The sequence below is a fragment of the Erpetoichthys calabaricus genome, chromosome 11 (assembly GCF_900747795.2).
Source record: "Erpetoichthys calabaricus chromosome 11, fErpCal1.3, whole genome shotgun sequence".
Lineage (NCBI taxonomy): Eukaryota > Metazoa > Chordata > Cladistia > Polypteriformes > Polypteridae > Erpetoichthys > Erpetoichthys calabaricus.
Window position 1 is genome coordinate 87,065,132 of NC_041404.2, and position 19,457 is coordinate 87,084,588.

Sequence of the window (19,457 nt, forward strand, 5' to 3'; positions counted from 1 at the left end):
CTTCTAGCAGAGAGTCCTACTACATAAGTTAATTTGAACTTTAAACTGGTAGCGTGGCTAAAAGACTCTTTAACAGATGGGGTTAAATGAGTGGGAGTGTATGGTGGCATGTCTGACCCTCATCTTCTTTCACCTTTTGTGTCTGTCTTCATGTCTGAATGAGGTGAATGCAATGAGCCGGGCTCAAGTGGCAGATGAGCGGGTTAATTGGAGTGACAAGTTCTTCTGCAACTTAATGTTATCAAAACTAAATTGAGAATTGATTATACAAAGGAACACAACAAGCAATCAAAGACCAAGCAGTAGACATAACTGAGAGACACAACCTACAAAAAGGGGCTCTCAGGCAGCAAAGTCTTTTTAACTTGAATTCTAACGTGATGTTAGTGGTTTTTTTTTTTTTTGAGTCCGGTTTAACTTGTACCCTGTTGGATTAATTTTGAAATCATATTGTTAGCAGCAGATGGATAAAATTTAATTTTAAAATGGAGCATAAAATGAAAAGGTCTCTCATAGATCTGCAATATTTAATTAACAGAGCCCAGACCTGCAAGTGTAGCATTGAGGATGACAAGAATAAAAAGCAGCTGATTAAAGTACCCTTCATCCCAACCGCTATTCATCTTGCAAATACATTATATCTATATATATTTATGCAGGTACAGTATATATACTTATTCACATTCTAAAATTGTGTCCCAATACTTTAATTTTTGGCCACATGGCCGTCATCGGCTGAATTGTACTGTTGGCTACATTTTTATATGTAATGAATAGGATTTAATATTATAATTTGCTGTCTTCACTACTATATTTTGTTTATTGTTAATAGGCATAGTTTTTGTTCTTTTTTTTTTGTAAAAGCAGTGCTGATTAACTAAATGTCTTGGAACAATAAAAACTGAACCTGAGCTGAATTGAATGGGAATTAATTGCGCATCCATCCATAGTACTTTGTATGTGCTCTTCAATGTTGGTCTAATATGTTATGTATATTTTTTCCCACTAGATGGCACCAATGGTCGCTTTAATGTTGAGGCCTAATTCATTCTGCCATGTTTGCTGCACTTGTTAGTAACCGTGTTAATGTGTTTAGCATCTTGAACTTTGCATCCTGTGTTGGCTGGTATTGGCTCCGGCAGACCACCGTGACCCTGTGTTCTGATTCAGCGGGTTGGGAAATGGATGGATGGATGCTGTAGATGTCTTTAAATGACCCAGAATTGTAGTAATCATTATTCTGTTTACATACAGCTAGTGGTGTTTATAACTGGACAGCTCTCTGAAAAATACAATCACAAAATCACTGGTGCCCTGCACTGCTGTTGCCCCTGCCTTCTGTCCTGTGATTGCTGGGATAGACATCAGCTACACTGTGACCCTGCCCTAGATAAGCAGCTTAAGAAGATGGATGGATGGACAGAAAATCAAAGTGAGAAAGTGGACTATGTGGTGCTCTGCTTTGTGCTGCGATGTAACGTCCCTTCATACTTACTATAAAGGAGAGGTTGTACGAGAGAAATTAATCAGATAATCAGTCATTTCCTAATAGCTACCCATAAGGAAAATAAATCAATGAATATTTCATAGTACAGTATTCCACCAAAGGTGCACTTTGTATCACATCACACCCCCATTATCTATCCATCCACCCATTAATTATCCAACCCACTATATCCTAACTACAGGGTCACGGGGGTCAGCTGGAGCCAATATCCAGCCAACATAGGGCACAAGGCAGGAAACAAACCCTGGGCAGGGTGCCAGCCCACCGCAGGGCACACACACACACCAAGCACACACTAGGGACAGTTTAGGATCGCCAATGCAGCTGAACAGCATGTCTTTGGACTGTGGGAGGAAACCGGAGGAAACCCACACAGACACGGGGAACCTGGGAAGTGAACCCCGGTCTCCTAACTGCGAGGCAGCAGTGCTACCACCGTGCCACCCCCCCATTATCCAATCATATATAATAATTTTTACTTCCTACGTATAATAATACAGGCGCTGGTCATAAAATTAGAATATCATGACAAAGTTGCTTTATTTCAGTAATTCCATTCAAAAAGTGAAACTTGTATATTAGATTCATTCATTACACACAGACTGATGTATTTCAAATGTTTATTTCTTTTAATGTTGATGATTATAACTGACAACTAATGAAAGTCCCAAATTCAGTATCTCGGAAAATTAGAATATTGTGAAAAGGTTCAATATTGAAGACACCTGGTGCCACACTCTAATCAGCTAATTAACTCCAAACACCTGCAAAAGCCTTTAAATGGTCTCTCGCTCTAGTTCTGTAGGCTACACAATCATGGGGAAGACTGCTGACTTGACAGTTGTCCAAAAGACGACCATTGACACCTTGCACAATGAGGGCAAGACACAAAAGGTCATTGCTAAAGAGGCTGGCTGTTCACAGAGCTCTGTGTCCAAGCACATTAATAGAGAGGCGAAGGGAAGGACAAGATGTGGTAGAAAAAAGTGTACAAGCAATAGGGATAACCGCACCCTGGAGAGGATTGTGAAACAAAACCCATTCAAAAATGTGGGGGAGATTCACAGAGTGGACTGCAGCTGGAGTCAGTGCTTCAAGAACCACCACGCACAGACGTATGCAAGACATGGGTTTCAGCTGTCGCATTCCTTGTGTCAAGCCACTCTTGAACAAGAGACAGCGTCAGAAGCGTCTCGCCTTTGGACTGCTGCTGAGTGGTCCAAAGTTATGTTCTCTGATGAAAGTAAATTTTGCATTTCCTTTGGAAATCAAGGTCCCAGAGTCTGGAGGAAGAGAGGAGAGGCACAGAATCCACGTTGTGTGAGGTCCAGTGTAAAGTTTCCACAGTCAGTGATGGTTTGGGGTGCCATGTCATCTGCTGGTGTTGGTCCATTGTGTTTTCTGAGGTCCAAGGTCAACGCAGCCGTCTACCAGGAAGTTTTAGAGCACTTCATGCTTCCTGCTGCCGATAAACTTTATGGAGATGCAGATTTCATTTTCCAACAGGACTTGGCACCTGCACACAGTGCCAAAGCTACCAGTACCTGGTTTAAGGACCATGGTATCCCTGTTCTTGATTGGCCAGCAAACTCGCCTGACCTTAACCCCATAGAAAATCTATGGGGTATTGTGAAGAGGAAGATGCAATACGCCAGACCCAACAATTCAGAAGAGCTGAAGGCCACCATCAGAGCAACATGGGCTCTCATAACACCTGAGCAGTGCCACAGACTGATCGACTCCATGCCACGCCGCATTGCTGCAGTAATCCAGGCCAGGGGAGCCCCAACTAAATATTGAGTGCTGTACATGCTCATACTTTTCATGTTCATACCTTTCAGTTGGCCAACATTTCTAAAAATCCTTTTTTTGCATTGGTCTTAATTGATATTCTAATTTTCCGAGATACTGAATTTAGGACTTTCATTAGTTGTCAGTTATAATCATCAACGTTAAAAGAAATAAGCATTTGAAATACATAACTCTGTGTGTAATGAATGAGTCTAATATACAAGTTTCACTTTTTGAATGGAATTACTGAAATAAATCAACTTTGTCATGATATTCTAATTTTATGACCAGCACCTGTAGTAGTAATACTATAATTTCGCACTTGTCCGTTATTAGGGATTTTTCTGACTCAGTGGTATCAACTTGTTCTAATTTAATTAGCAAATCTTGTTATGTTTCTATCTGTGTGTGTCTGATTTTGATATCAAGTATTTCAGATGAAGAGCCTAACATCATAACCCATTGCTTTTCGTATTTAATGCAGCATTTTACTCACACGCACCATACCCTGAAACTTGGGTGCTTATAGTCTCTCAAAAATCAAACTAAATAATATTAGATGTAAATGCGCTTCCATTATCAGCCTCTCTTGTTGCTTCCTCGTAAAGCTGGTGTGGTCCTTCTGTTAATACACCGGTGAGGGAGCCTTACATCAATGCTCTGTTTTACAAACATTTATTAATTTAACTGTGACATGACTTAGGCTACATCCACCCTACTACGTGTTCATTTAAAAAAGGTGTTTTTACTTGAAAAACTGTCTTCATCAACTCTAGCTTTTTCACATAGTTTATGAAAATATTTTCATCCATAATAAAACAACTGGTGTTATCGTCTGCCTACACTGGGCATGCATGCAGCACAGGCGTGTTAAACTGGGCCTGCGCGATTTCAGGCCTAATTTGCAGTCGCTGATGGATTTTCTGAGTCCGAATTGAGCTTCATTGGGTGTCGTTGTACGGTCCGTATAAGAGGGTTTTGTGATACCCGATTGCCTCTCACAATTGGGCTGTCGCACAATCAGAAGAATTTCTCTCGTGTTAATCGCACTGAATATGCTTATGCAGTTTAAGCACATATACAGCTGGCGATGGTATCATGCAGTGTGAGTAGTCACTTGACCTTGATTTCTAAAGATTTGACAAAATGCAATTTAAATGCATACAGATAAGCAACACAACAAGTACCATGGAAAGCAACTCTTCTCCATCCGCTATGTTTGCATATGGTTTTCTTTCATGAAGGGTGACCGACCAGGGAATGAAACACCGTAATTAGCAGAATCCAATCAGGGAAGAACCACAAACCAATCAGCGCACAATTATTCTGCGTTTTCAGATATCTTCATTTTTGCTCATCCATACCAAAACGTAATGCCACCATATTCATGTGTCTGGCTCTGGAGAGCAGTTTTTGAAGGATTTATTTTCGTGGATTGAAAACAGCAGGGTAGTATGGACAAAAAAGTGAAAATGGAGACACGTTTCTGCATTTTTAAACCAAAATGTACTAGTGCTGATGGGGCCTTAGGCATGCTAGCCTGGAATGACCATTAGAAGCATAACAGTGCATAGCTGGCTTAGCTCTGACCTTTGTAAATTTGATGGTTACCGATGATAAATGAATGGTATACATACTGTATACTGTAATCAGGTTTTCATAGTATACTGTATACTCATTGGCTTATTTAGAGCTGTAGGATAAATGTTATCATTTACTATGCTCTATCGTTTTAGCCTTTTTAACCTTAACAGACAAGCCTGAATTAAGACCCCTACAGACCCTTGGTGGCTTCATGGCTTTTAACAATGTTGTACGCAGACACCCGGCCGTCTGATGCAGCGCAGTGTTTGCACTCTTGCATTCGGCGCATGGAGACTTGATAATTTCATCTTGTGGGGTTGAGGGATAATGTAGATTAGTGTCACGGACCTCTGGCACACACCCAGACTGCTCTGATGGTAGATCCGCCCTTGTTTATAGGTCCTAACTCTGTATAATATTCAAATCATTTCAAATGACCTGAATATTCCCTGTAGCTATCGTTCCTGACCTCTTCACTGTTGCAAACTTCTGTTACAAAACTTAATATGCGTATTTGACTTTTCAAATACTGTTCATAATACATTTCATTTTCTTCTTTACATTTGCCTCAAATGCTTTTACATTTTTAGCAATATTTTTTTTTAATAACCTACTGAGTTTCCATCCATCCACCTTCCTAACCCGCTTATCCAATACAAGGTTGTGGGGCAGCTGGGGCCCATCCCAGCACCCACCAGTCACAAGACAAGAACAAGACCTTGGCAGAGCACCAGTCCATCGCAGGGTGAACACACCGACACTCCCATGGGCCAATGTAGCATTTCCAGCTCCCCTAATGTGCCTCTCTTTGGAATGTGAGAGGAAACCCACACAGACATAGTGACACCCTGCAAAATCCACACACGGAATACTCGGGACATGAACCCCGGTCTCCTTTCTGCAAGTTAGCAGTGCTACCTCTGCATCAGTCTTACTGAGTTTATGAAAGTACAAAAGTAAGTGATATCACTGGTAATGAACTACACCATACACACTTACTACAGTCCCAGCTTCAAGCTCACTGTACTGGTGATTGGAGGGGCTTTAAAATCGTGACCCACATCTCCTTCCAGGTATACTCTCAAAACTCCTTCCAAGGTGTCAAATAATGGGGTTGTACCACCAGAGCTCTGCCAGTGGCACCCAGTATCCTATCATTTCCGAGACTTAGAGACTGTTGAGGGCCACACTGGCAGTTCCCTCGAGTATGCATGGTGTGCCACAAAATATAATGTTCCAGAAGTACATGCATATAGCACCTTTTGGCTGCTCGTACAACTCCACATTCTTTGGAGGCCATGTTTATCTGCAACCCTAATTCTCACAAATAGTGACACTACCTAGGATTTCTGCATACAGTTTTCCGTTGCTCATTGGATCTCTGTGTTTTCAAAATCTGTAACTGGCTCCAGAGGGACCTTTGACGTAATTCTGCTTCCTTGATAAAAGATATTCTTGTAGCTCCCAAATGAGCTATAGGTGTTTCTGGACCATCAAAACAATGCCACTGTTAAGAAAAGAAACCTGAGGTTAGATCTACACATCACTATGCTTTGAGATGGATGGTATGGTGGCCAACATGAAGCCAAATTCAGCAGATACAGGAACAAAATGAAATAAATCAAATGTTAAAGACTAGCATTTCAAAGAAGAAACAGAAAAGCTTCCTGAAAAAGTAAACGTACCAGGTGTATTGTGTATGGTGGATTAAAGTAAGGCTCAATGGTGCCTTGTATTCATATTTTTAAAGGTATTTTAACACAGTTCCTCTTGGGAGGTTACTAATTAAACCAGAATCTATGACAAATAAGAATATTTATATTCAGGTGATATGCTTGGTTAAAGATAGGAAGCTGCACCATTGTTTTATCATACAGATAAGTGAATCAGAGATAGGAATTAAACATATCAGTCAAGCATGCAGATGACATGACGTGCGCAGCATGTAAATACCACAAATGTACACCATTTACTTAGCCAAATTACGAGTACCCTGCTGCCAGTGAGGCTGTTAAAACAGCAAAAATGTAGAGCATTGCTGTCATGGAAAGAAATAAACCAGCAATCCAGCACCACCAACCTTATGTACTGTTTGTGGGATCAGTTGTGATGATACATCTACTGATGCTAAGCTAGGGCACATCATCAGTAATGTCACAGTGACTCCAGGCCTTTCGAACATCAGATGCTGTCACCCAGGTGATCCAGCAGCCTCAGTTTGAACCGTAGTAGCAATCTCCCATGCATCTGCTCTCTTGATCCAAAGCAACCTGAAGGCTTTCTCTGAAGCCTCTGTGCTGTTCTAGCTGGCTCTCCTCCTTCTTTCCCCTGAGAAGCTTGCAAGGTCTTTGCATTCTATCTCCATAGCCAAGTACCTCATCCACCGGCCTTGATTGTGGCAGTTGCTGACTAGCTCTTCATACTTGTTCCTTTTACTCCCAAAGGCCTTTTCCAAACACACCTCCCATTGAACAGTAACCTCCAGCATGACCACACTATTTGTATTTCTTGATCCAAGGACTATGTCCGGTCAGAGAGTGGGCTTGGCAATATGCTGTGGGAACTTAAGTTGCCTGATCAAGTCTACCATCAGCTGCCAAGCCTGTGCTGTGTTTAGTGGTAATGGCAGTGTGGTGTTTCAACCCCTGGCTTCTCTCCAGGGCTAACAAAGTGGGTGAATGAACTCTGGCATGCAGTGGTGGTCTCCACGTTGGTTTTAAGTACTCGGACGTGCCACCAGTGATATCTGCCTTCCCTCACAACCTTTGGACAGCAGTTCAAAAGATGCTCCAGAATATGGCAGGTAGGGCAATCTGGATTTTCCAGCTCACCTCAGCAGTGCAAGTTGGATGGGCTTGGGAGGACATCATAGAATAACACGACTTATATTTTTTAGTGTAGTAATCTTCATTGAGTGCAGGCACAGTGAGCTGTCAACAATTCTCAGTTACAATGCAAGTATAGATTATATTAGTTACTAAATATAGAATGGGTTTGTTAAAACTCACAGAGAACAAGGTAGAACTGATAAAAACATAGATGGAAACCAACAATATCTGTTTATTAATTAACTGATGAACTACACCCAGTTTACAATGGAGGAGATTAAAATTCTAAAAGAGAAAATCAAAAAAAAAAGTCCCTGTCCTGGAGACCTCGGCCAACTGACCGTATCATATCACTGCCTGGATGAAGAACTTGATGTGTTGTGGCTGTGCCCTCCAGAGGTCAGTCCATGAGATCTTTCTCTTCATAACTTGTTCCTGCTCTGCTGCTCATACTGTATGTCTATGTGGTATCCCAGCATCTCAATGGGAAACAGGATAGCCCGTCAGAAGACCATAAATTATTGGCAGTACACTGCCCTCTTTGGAGGAACTCTTCAGCTCTCACTATGTCTATGGAGCAGCTAACGTCATGAAACCCCGGACATCACCTGTTTGACTTGCTGCCCTCTGATGGGTGGTTCAGGTCCATCTAATCATGAACAAACAGATTTAAGAACAGTTTCTACCCCAGAGCCATATGAGAACTGAATGCTGTTGAACACTTATAATTATTGACAGTGACCAATATAAGAAGTCACTCCTGCACTACAAGTACATGTTTATATTCTTTGCACTTTATATTACTTATCTATTTCTAGTGCAATATTTATCTATTGTACTTTATGTCCATTATATGTGAATGTACCTTTAGGATTGCTGCAGTTTCATTGTACTAAGTGCAAGGACAATAAGAAAGGAATTTGGAATTGCTAGATCGCTCCTCCTTGACTACAACTCTCACCTCCACCTTAACCCTTTGCTGCCAAGCCTTTCCTCTTGCCTTGTCCTAATAGGGAGTTGAAAGGATTTATCAATATAAAAGAAAATCATGCCGTGGAAATAAAGATTGGCACTTGGGAATGACGTGAAAGTGGAAAATAGACAGTGTGCTGTCTACCTCAGTGCTTCTACATGGTAGGTTCAAACCTCAAAGCAGATTGTATGTTCACCTCATGCACATGTGAGGTTTCTCCTGGTATTTAAGTTTCATCCTGCAGCTTAAAAACATGAAGGTTAGGTTGGCTGGCAACTTCACTCTCCAATGCCTCAGCATCGCACTGATGCTTGCTAACATTCCTGCTCCTGATATTGCCAGGACAGGCTTGGATTCCCTTTGACCATTTATTGGAATAATGTAGGATGAGAGAATGGAAGAAGGAATGGATAAAAGCTGAAAATGAGAGAAATACCTAAAGTAATTGTTTGTGACGTATTCCACTTACTGCAACACTGAAGTGCAGAAGCAACAATCAAAGATTTTGAAAGATTTCCCAAAGACGGACAACATATCTGAAACAGTACTGTCTGGAAGTGATGAAGATACAGAATTTAGAGCACAGTCCTTGAGGATCTAAGACCACATTACTCTTTCTGAATAAATGTGGCAGTCCCTTATGTATTTTTTATAAAATGCCCTACACAGAACATACAGTAAACAATGGTACAATTTAAAGTACAGCAACTACATAAAACACAAGGTTATGCATTACATGATAAATTACAAGGAGTCAACCTTTGACAAATCTACCGAAGTGTGCAGGAACAGATATTATGTGGCAGTAGATGGACAGAATGCAATGACAATACAGTGCCATCAGCCTTGGCACAGCAAAGTCCAGAAGAGTCAAATTACAGGATTGTATTCAAATTGCAGTCGACTAAAATGTATCTGAAAAAAGGTGAGTTTTACATGGGATTGAATGTGAACACCGACAGAGCTTAGCCAACAGACCAAGAGAGAGTCACACACAGTAGCAGCCACAAAGCAAAGTGACCATTCCTCAAGATCACCAAAACAAACAGAGCTGAACTAGGAGATCTGCGATGCTTTTTCTCCACTGATAAGAAAAGTGATCCATCTTATCTCCTAGCTCTCAGCCTACATTTCATATTTGGGTGTGATGTCTTTAAAAAAACAGTAAAACGTCTGATCAGATGCATAATGCGCCCACGACCCCAAAATCCACTTGAAAGACCAAAAGCCCAGGATTAAGCCTTAGTGCTTATTCTGACAAGCAGTAGACACTAAGACACTGAACTGTACCACACAAGACTGCCAGTTCACTCTCCACTTTAGCAGCGCTACTTAAATTGCCTACAACTCCCAGCAGCCCCGGTAGTATTACACCATTGGGCAGGTTCAGAGGGTGCAGGGGTTGCTGGAAAGAAGGATAATTAAGCCGTCTCATTTATGTTTATTCATTCCTATGCTTACACCCCACTTCTGCAATGCAATCACCCTTGGACTGTAGTTTCGTTCTGGATTTATGTGCTTCTCCTGTTCTTGTTCTTGCAATGTCATCTGAGGTGGTTGACGTCTTCGTCTGGGGAGCACTCCCAGCTTCTACAGATCTTCACACAACACCTGGAACACAGCAGAACAAAACCATCATAACATTCAGGAAACTGTTCACTTGGCATCTCAATTCATTCTCCCCATCACTGGACTGTGTTTTGCACTGCGTTATAACTGCTGATTATTGTGATTAGTGTTTTGTTCCGTTTAATTTGTGCAATGTTTGTAAATAATTATCACCGCTGGGAATTGGGGAAGGCTTTTGCATACGTGTTGCTTATTTTGTTTTTTTTTTGCTTAATTTATACTTTAACATATCTTTATTATTTATTGATTCATTGATTCATTCTTTATCAATGACTCTGTGTGTGAGTGTGTGTGTGCTGGGACAAGGCTGGGTGTGTTCCTGGGGTCCTTGTAATAAAATAAGCAAATCATCATCTTCGGACGACATAAATCTTAGAATCCTCGCGACTGCTCCACCACTATTGACTCACTTGGTCATGTATTATGACCTCCAAATACAAATATACAAGGGGGAGGCCCGAAGATGTAAAACAATTGTAAAAAAAAAACTTTAATTACAAAATGTATAGTGATTCCCTTTTAGTTATCTTCAAAATACTTTTCTTGAGATGCAGTATACGCTTATCCCGTTCCTGTTAAGATTTGCTGTACTCATCTTTTATTTCTGTGTCTAGCGCCTCTAGATTTTTTTTACTGTATTTCTTCCATGGTAGCAAATCGTCTTCCCTTTATTCTCAGTTTTATTTCAGCAAGAAACAGCCACACGGCGCAAGATCTGGTGAATATGAGTGGGGATGGGGGAGAAGCAACAACCACATTGTTTTTGATTGAAAACTCTTGGACTGACAACTGCTCTGGACGTTTTTTTTTTCCCCTGATACTTTCCCATAAATGCCTCAGTACTTCAGTGTAATGTCACTGATTATCATTCACAGGGAACAAACTCTTTATCAACAAGTCCATTAATATTGAAAAACGTGACCATCATTGTCTCTTAAAGTTACCTACACGACTGTAGAATAAAGGGCAGAAATAGCGCACTCAATCAACTCCGCACGATGCCACTCAGTGAACTGAGTGATCAAACTGTAGGCAGATGATGCCTAGCGGCAGATTTGCTAACTACACCCAACTCCTGTGTTATTGACTAATTCTGGGTGTTTTTGTGTCACTGCTCATTTACTTAATATAGTGGATCATATTATAATATTGAATGTCTAGTCAGAAACAAATATATTTATCATGAGGTTTCCCTGAGTGCCTCTACCTACAAACACAGCCATCCAAGAAAACACACACTCCATACACACTCAAGCTGCCAAGCAACAACTCCTTTCCGTTAATGGCACAACTGTCAAAACATCACTCCATGACATAGTGCTTGCTCTCCAGTAAAGATCATTGTATTATCTCGCAATCTCATCCCATCTCTGTGCTTTACAGTCCTGCATGTCAGCCTGTATTAGTGATGGGAACTCTGGCTCTTTTCAAAGCTTCGGCTCTTTTGGTTCGGCTCCCTTTAAAGAGCCGGCTCTTACAGCTCCCTAATGGCTCTTCGTTTAGTATCACTTGGATGCTTATATTTTAGCCTAATTAAGCAATTATGAATGGTTTGTGTATAAGCAATTTCTTATTCATTGTTTTCAGACATTACGTATTTTTATGCATTTTTTCATTACAATACTGTAAATACACAGTTACTATTGTTTAACATTTTAATAAAAGCTTTAAATGAACAACTTAACACAAAACCACAGCAAACACAGCAAACAAATTAAATAAAGGCCAAACTCAACAACAACAACACAACACTATGACTCTTTGAATAAAAGTTTTTAGGCCAGGTTGGCATTCAGAAATGCCAGATGTCTCAGCTTAGATGGGCTGATGCGATTTCTCCTCTCCGTGATTATTTGTCCTGTTTTTGAGAAGACTCTGAGGGGACCGATGTAGCAACAATGCAAAGTCTTCCTACCATTACCTTAACCAGGCGTGGGTAGACTGCAGCCTTGGCCTCCCACCAGCTCAGTGGGTCTTCAGCTCTTTGGATGAGGGGCTCCTCAAGATAGGACCTCAACTCCAGCATAGCATCAGCTGTGGGACTTCTCCTTGCAGTGTCTCCCGTTGCTCTTTCGTTAAAGAGCCTCCACACAGCAGAAGCTTGTGGTTCCTGTGAACACGGCCCTGCTCCAATTTCTTCCTCTTGGCCCTCTGATGGAGGAGCAGACAGGCTGCTGGGGTTGCATCTTGCTGCTGCTGCACTTATTCTTTGAAACAGGGCCGGATTTATATGAAAAGAGGCCCTAGGCTATTCCACTTATGAGGCCCTTTCACCTTCCATTTTTAAGTTTGTAAATTACATGAGAGATAATAAAATACATCATTACTGTGATTAACCAAAACATTTTTATGTTTGTTTATTAGTCATATGCGTAGAATTTCTCCTTATTTTCGTTTCAGTGTTTTAGTGTTCACTGTTTTTAGAATAGTGTAATTTTAATTTTGCTAACAATTTGAATGTAGGCCCCTCTTGATCTTGAGGCCCTAGGCTGAAGCCTAGTTAGCCTATAGGAAAATCCGGCCCTGCTTTGAAATGCCTCATCCACAGCTCTGTTGTCATTAAATGCTACCTTTTTTCCAGAGCAGTGGTTTCTGAAAGCACAGTGTTGTACTCCATCCTCAGATATATAGTTATGGAATAATTGTTTGGGACAAAGTTTTTTTGCTAGGGAGAACATACATGGGGTTTAAGGCCTGTACAAAAGTTGTAAATCCTCTGTCGTCCACAATGGAAAATGGTTGAAAGTCGCTAGCTATCATTTTAGCCAGCTCCTCATCGACACTTATTTGTTTGTTTGGCGTCATTTGTTTTGGAATAAATGTGCTTATTTTGGTTTGAACTGAAGACCGTGTTATACCTGCAGTATTCGGTAAGACAGTGGATGCTGCAGCAGAAGTACTTCGCTCTTTTCCAGGCTCAGTGGATGGCAGGAGAGAGGGCACGCTCTCCTCCAGTTGAACGGATGGGTGGGTGGTTCTTATATGTCTGTCCAGGTTTGTTGTTGACCCTGCTCTAACGGATATTTTCATATTACAAATTCTGCACTTAGCTTTGCAGTCTCCAATATCACTGAAATGCAGCCAGATGCTGCTTCTTTTTCGGCTTTCACTCATTTCTTCACTCTTCTTTTTTTCTTCACGATGCGCTTGCATTTAAATCTGGCTCCTCGTCTGTCGCAGCGACAGGTGCACAGAGCGTACCTGGCCTGTACCAACACTCGCTGTCTTCGGAGCGTCTGCCCCCCTTCCTTCTTTCACATAATGGTACGATCCTAGTCCGATGTGTTGTTCGTGAACGAGCCGGCATTATGAGCCAATGTTCTGTGTGCCCATATAAGTAAAGTCCTGCCCCTGCCGAATGGACTTTCAGCAGAGCTGAGCAGGAGCGGCTGAAGCTTCGGCTCTGCTCGACGGGCATCGGCTCCTCTCGTTCGCTTCAAAGCATCGGCTCTTAGAGCCGGCTAGTTCGCGAACGACACATCACTAGCCTGTATATATACTAAACTGTACCATTATGACATTGCCAGTTCAAAGTACTTTATAAGAAATGTGCAAATCAGTTGTTTCCATATTTGTAGAGCTGCAGCACAAGTATGTGAGATTTGCTCAGACAATAACTCAGTGCCAGCCATGGAAGCAGCAAACTCTTTCTTAATCAACAGACCACACTGCCACCCAAAAATGATTATCTCTCTATTATATCAGCTCTTATAAATCTTTACGTTTTCCTCACTGTAAGTTCCCAATAATAGAAGACTTATTGCGTCCAGATCTTATTGAAGAATTTTATCCTGAAGGGTTATCAACAGAAGAAATGAGTACATGGGCAATCCTAGCACTGAAAAACAATGAAGTCAAATGAATTAACGCGAAAATTATCGATCGATAACACAGCAAATTGGTTAAATGTGTATCAATAGACTATGCTGTCGAACAATTCTGACATGTAAAATTTTAACTGGCAACAAGAAAGATAATGTAGTACATCTTCCACGGATAACATTAGACACCTAAGGAGATCTTGATATGCCATTCGTATTAAACGTTTACGGTTTCCTGTTAGAATAGCTTTTGCTATGACAATTAACAAATCACAGGGACAAACATTCGAAAAAGTTGGATTATTTATTAGAGAGAAAGAAACAAAATTCACTTACAAGCAGTTATATGTTGCGTTGTCACGATGTAAATCCAAACATGGAATCAAAATTCAATGCGATATTGACAAAAAGTTAATTCAAAAAATTGTTTTTGATGAAATTTTACAGTAAAGGCGTAAGTTTAAAAGGTATTTCCATATTAATTTCAATGCCAAACAGAACGAAAACGTATAACACAACGAATACATCTAACGCAACATGAAACATAATTTTCTTTCAATTTCTTACGTTTTACTATGGTTAATTTCTCACTGTAATCTAAAATAGGTAGTTCTATTATGCATATGTAACAATTCCCATGAAAATAACAATCTGTTTAAATTGTACATCTGCTTCCCCATATGGGAGCGGCAGATCCGCGAAGTAGCTAGAGTGTAGCGCTCCCATGGGGGTTGGTGAGGAAAGCGAGCAGGGGGCAGAGCCCCCCTGTAACTATAGATAATATCAGGTCATTACATTTGTAAGTATTAGAAGAGTTGGGAATACAATTCATACTTCACCATTTATTATTCACTCATGCATCGTATCACTAAATCTGCTTAAAGCCTTGCATAGAAGTGGAACCAGCCGCAGCTGCACCGAGTGCTACGGTGATCTACCTATAGTGGGAGCACTAACACTTGCACACCCAAATGGACCAACTTCACATAAACTCCTTTGGAAGATAAGGGATACACAGAGCAATGTCAAAGGAAGAACATCATTTTTCCAGGACCCTGGAGCTGTGAGAACGCAGCACTTACCACTGCACCGTCCTACCATCCAACTTGTGAGTCACTTGACATGTAATTGTCAACTAATGAAATGAACTTAATGCGATGCTCCCCTTTTTGTGCACCCCACATGGTTTGGAGGACACATTTTTTCCAAAAGCTTGTTTCCTAAAAAGTTGTTGTTGATTATGATAGACTGCTAGAAGCTGAACACAAATATAACTTCAGATTGACTGCATCATGCTGTTGAATTTAGTATGTTTGATCACTTAACGATGCTGACACACTGCATTATAGATAGATAGATAGATAGATAGATAGATAGATAGATAGATAGATAGATAGATAGATAGATAGATAGATAGATAGATAGATAGATAGATAGATAGATACTTTATTAATCCCAATGGGAAATTCACATTCTTCAGCAGCAGCATACTGATACAATAAATAATATTAAATTAAAGAATGATAATAATACAGGTGAAAAAACAGACAATAACTATGTATAATGTTAAATATTAACGTTTACCCCCCCCGGGTGGAATTGAAGAGTCGCATAGTTTGGGGGAGGAACGATCTCCTCAATCTGTCTGTGGAGCAGGACAGTGACAGCAGTCTGTCGCTGAAGCTGCTCTTCTGTCTGGAGATGATACTATTTAGTGGATGCAGTGGATTCTCCATAATTGATAGGAGCCTGCTGAGTGCCCGTCGCTCTGCCACAGATGTTAAACTGTCCAGCTCCATGCCAACAATAGAGCCTGCCTTCCTCACCACTTTGTCCAGGCGTGAGGCGTCTTTCCTCTTAATGCTGCCTCCCCAGCACACCACTGCGTAGAAGAGGGCGCTTGCCATAACTGTTTGATAGAACATCTGCAGCATCTTATTGCAGATGTTGAAGGAAGCCAGCCTTCTAAGGAAGTATAACTGGCTCTGTCCTTTCTTACACAGCGCATCAGTATTGGCAGTCCAGTCTAATTTATCGTCCAGCTGCACTCCCAGATATTTATAGGTCTGCACCATCTGCACACAGTCACCTTTGATGATCACTGGGTCTATGAGGGGTCTGGGCCTCCTAAAATCCACCACCAGCTCCTTGGTTTTGCTGGTGTTCAGGTGTAGGTGGTTTGAGTCGCACCATTTAACAAAGTCATTGATTAGGTCCCTATACTCCTCCTCCAGCCCATTCCTGATACAGCCCACGATAGCAGTGTCATCAGCGAATTTTTGCACATGGCAGGACTCCGAGTTATATTGGAAGTCCGATGTATATAGGCTGAACAGGACTGGAGAAAGTACAGTCCCTTGTGGCGCTCCTGTGTTGCTGACCACAATGTCAGACGTGCAGTTCCCAAGACGCACATACTGAGGTCTGTCTTTAAGATAGTCCACGATCCATGCCACTAGGTATGAATCTAATCCCATCTCTGTCAGCTTGTCCCTAAGGAGCAGAGGCTGGATTGTGTTGAAGGCGCTAGAGAAGTCTAGAAAATTAATTCTTACAGCACCACTGCCTCTGTCCAAGTGAGAGAGGGATCGGTGTAGCATATAGATGATGGCATCTTCCGCTCCCACCTTCTCCTGATATGCAAACTGCAGAGGGTCAAGGGCGTGTTGAACCTGTGGCCTAAGGTGGTGAAGCAGCAGCCTCTCCATGGTCTTCATCACATGTGATGTCAGAGCAACAGGCCGAAAGTCATTCAGCTCACTAGGACGTGATACCTTTGGGACTGGGGTGATGCAAGATGTTTTCCAAAGCCTTGGGACTCTCCCCTGTTCCAGGCTCAGGTTGAAGATGCGCTGTAGAGGACCCCCCAGCTCCGATGCACAGACCTTCAGCAGTCGTGGCGATACTCCATCTGGACCCGCTGCTTTGCTGGCACGAAGTCTCCTCAGCTCTCTGCTCACGTGCGCTGTTGTAATTATGGGTGAGGATGTCTTTCCTATGCTGGTATCAGCAGAAGGATGTGTGGAGGGTGCAATACTCCGAGGTGAGAGTGAGAGTGGGTTAGGGTGGTCAAACCTGTTAAAGAAGTTGTTCATTTGGTTTGCTCTCTTCACGTCTCTCTCAATGGTGGTACCCCGCTTCGAGCTGCAGCCAGTGATGATCTTCATCCCATCTCACACTTCCTTCATGCTGTTATTCTGCAACTTCTGCTCCAGCTTTCTCCTGTACTGCTCCTTCGCCGCCCTGAGCTGGACTCGGAGTTCCTTCTGCACGCGCTTGAATGAGCTAAAAATGTTTGGCAACAGTTTAGTTACTACAAAAATGCATCTATTACTCATTTACTCTTATGTAATAAGACCTTAACAAAGGTCTTTGTAACACTTATAAAGCACCAGTAGACAGGTTACTCATCGCTGTGCAGTGTGGCATATTGATATGATGGTAAAATATCCATCCATCCATCCATTGTCTCCCGCTTATCCGAGGCCGGGTCGCGGGGGCAGCAGCTTGAGCAGAGATGCCCAGACTTCCCTCTCCCCGGCCACTTCTTCTAGCTCTTCCGGGAGAATCCCAAGGCGTTCCCAGGCCAGTCGAGAGACATAGTCCCTCCAGCGTGTCCTGGGTCTTCCCCGGGGCCTCCTCCCGGTTGGACGTGCCTGGAACACCTCACCAGGGAGGCGTCCAGGAGGCATCCTGATCAGATGCCCGAGCCACCTCATCTGACTCCTCTCGATGCGGAGGAGCAGCGGCTCTACTCTGAGCCCCTCCCGGATGACTGAGCTTCTCACCCTATCTTTAAGGGAAAGCCCAGACACCCTGCGGAGGAAACTCATTTCAGCCGCTTGTATTCACGATCTCGTTCTTTCGGTCACTACCCATAGCTCATGACCATAGGTGAGGGTAGGAACATAGATCGACTGGTAAATTGAGAGCTTCGCCTTGCGGCTCAGCTCCTTTTTCACCACGACAGACCGATGCAACGCCCGCATTACTGCGGATGCCGCACCGATCCGCCTGTCGATCTCACGCTCCATTCTTCCCTCACTCGTGAACAAGACCCCGAGATACTTGAACTCCTCCACTTGGGGCAGGATCTCGCTACCAACCCTGAGAGGGCACTCCACCCTTTTCCGGTTGAGGACCATGGTCTCGGATTTGGAGGTGCTGATTCTCATCCCAGCCGCTTCACACTCGGCTGCGAACCGATCCAGAGAGAGCTGAAGATCACGGCCTGATGAAGCAAACAGGACAACATCATCTGCAAAAAGCAGTGACCCAATCCTGAGTCCACCAAACCGGACCCCCTCAACACCCTGGCTGCGCCTAGAAATTCTGTCCATAAAAGTTATGAACAGAATCGGTGACAAAGGGCAGCCCTGGCGGAGTCCAACTCTCACTGGAAACGGGTTCGACTTACTGCCGGCAATGCGGACCAAGCTCTGGCACTGATCGTACAGGGACTGAACAGCCCTTATCAGGGGGGCCGGTACCCCATACTCTCGGAGTACCCCCCACAGGATTCCCCGAGGGACACGGTCGAATGCCTTTTCTAAGTCCACAAAACACATGTAGACTGGTTGGGCAAACTCCCATGCACCCTCCAGGACCCTGCTAAGGGTATAGAGCTGGTCCACTGTTCCGCGACCAGGACGAAAACCACACTGTTCCTCCTGAATCCGAGGCTCGACGGTAAAATAACATATTAATATGAAGGATTCACAGGTCTAACACTAAATGTGTAATATGAAGAGAAATGTGTCTCAGTTAAACCACCTTAGACCACTTCAAAGTGACGTTTTGTTAGTAGGTCACACTGCAGAGATTAATAAACACTTCACTGATACTTTGTAGTGGGTGGCGTAGTGGTGGCGCTGCTGCCTTGCAGTTAGGAGACCCGGGTTCGCTTCCCGGGTCCTCCCTGCGTGGAGTTTGCATGTTCTCCCCGTGTCTGCGTGGGTTTCCTCCGAGCGCTCCGGTTTCTTCCCACAATCCAAAGACATGCAGGTTAGGTGAATTGGCCCTAGTGTGTTTGTGTGTGTGTCCTGCGGTGGGTTGGCACCCTGCCCGGGATTGTTGGCTGGGATTGGCTCCAGCAGACCCCTGTGTTCGGATTCAGCGGGTTGGATGATGGATGGATGATGCTTTGTAGTTGTTATGAAGACTCAAATAAGTGTTTGTTAAGGTCTTGTTAGTAAATGAGTAATAGACGCACAGCACTTAAACTGAAGTGTTTCTGTATGTTTGGAGTCAGATTTCCATTTGTACTTAGCATCTCCTGCTTCTCTTTTCAGTCAGCCAGCTTTGATGAATTCCTCTTGCATTGT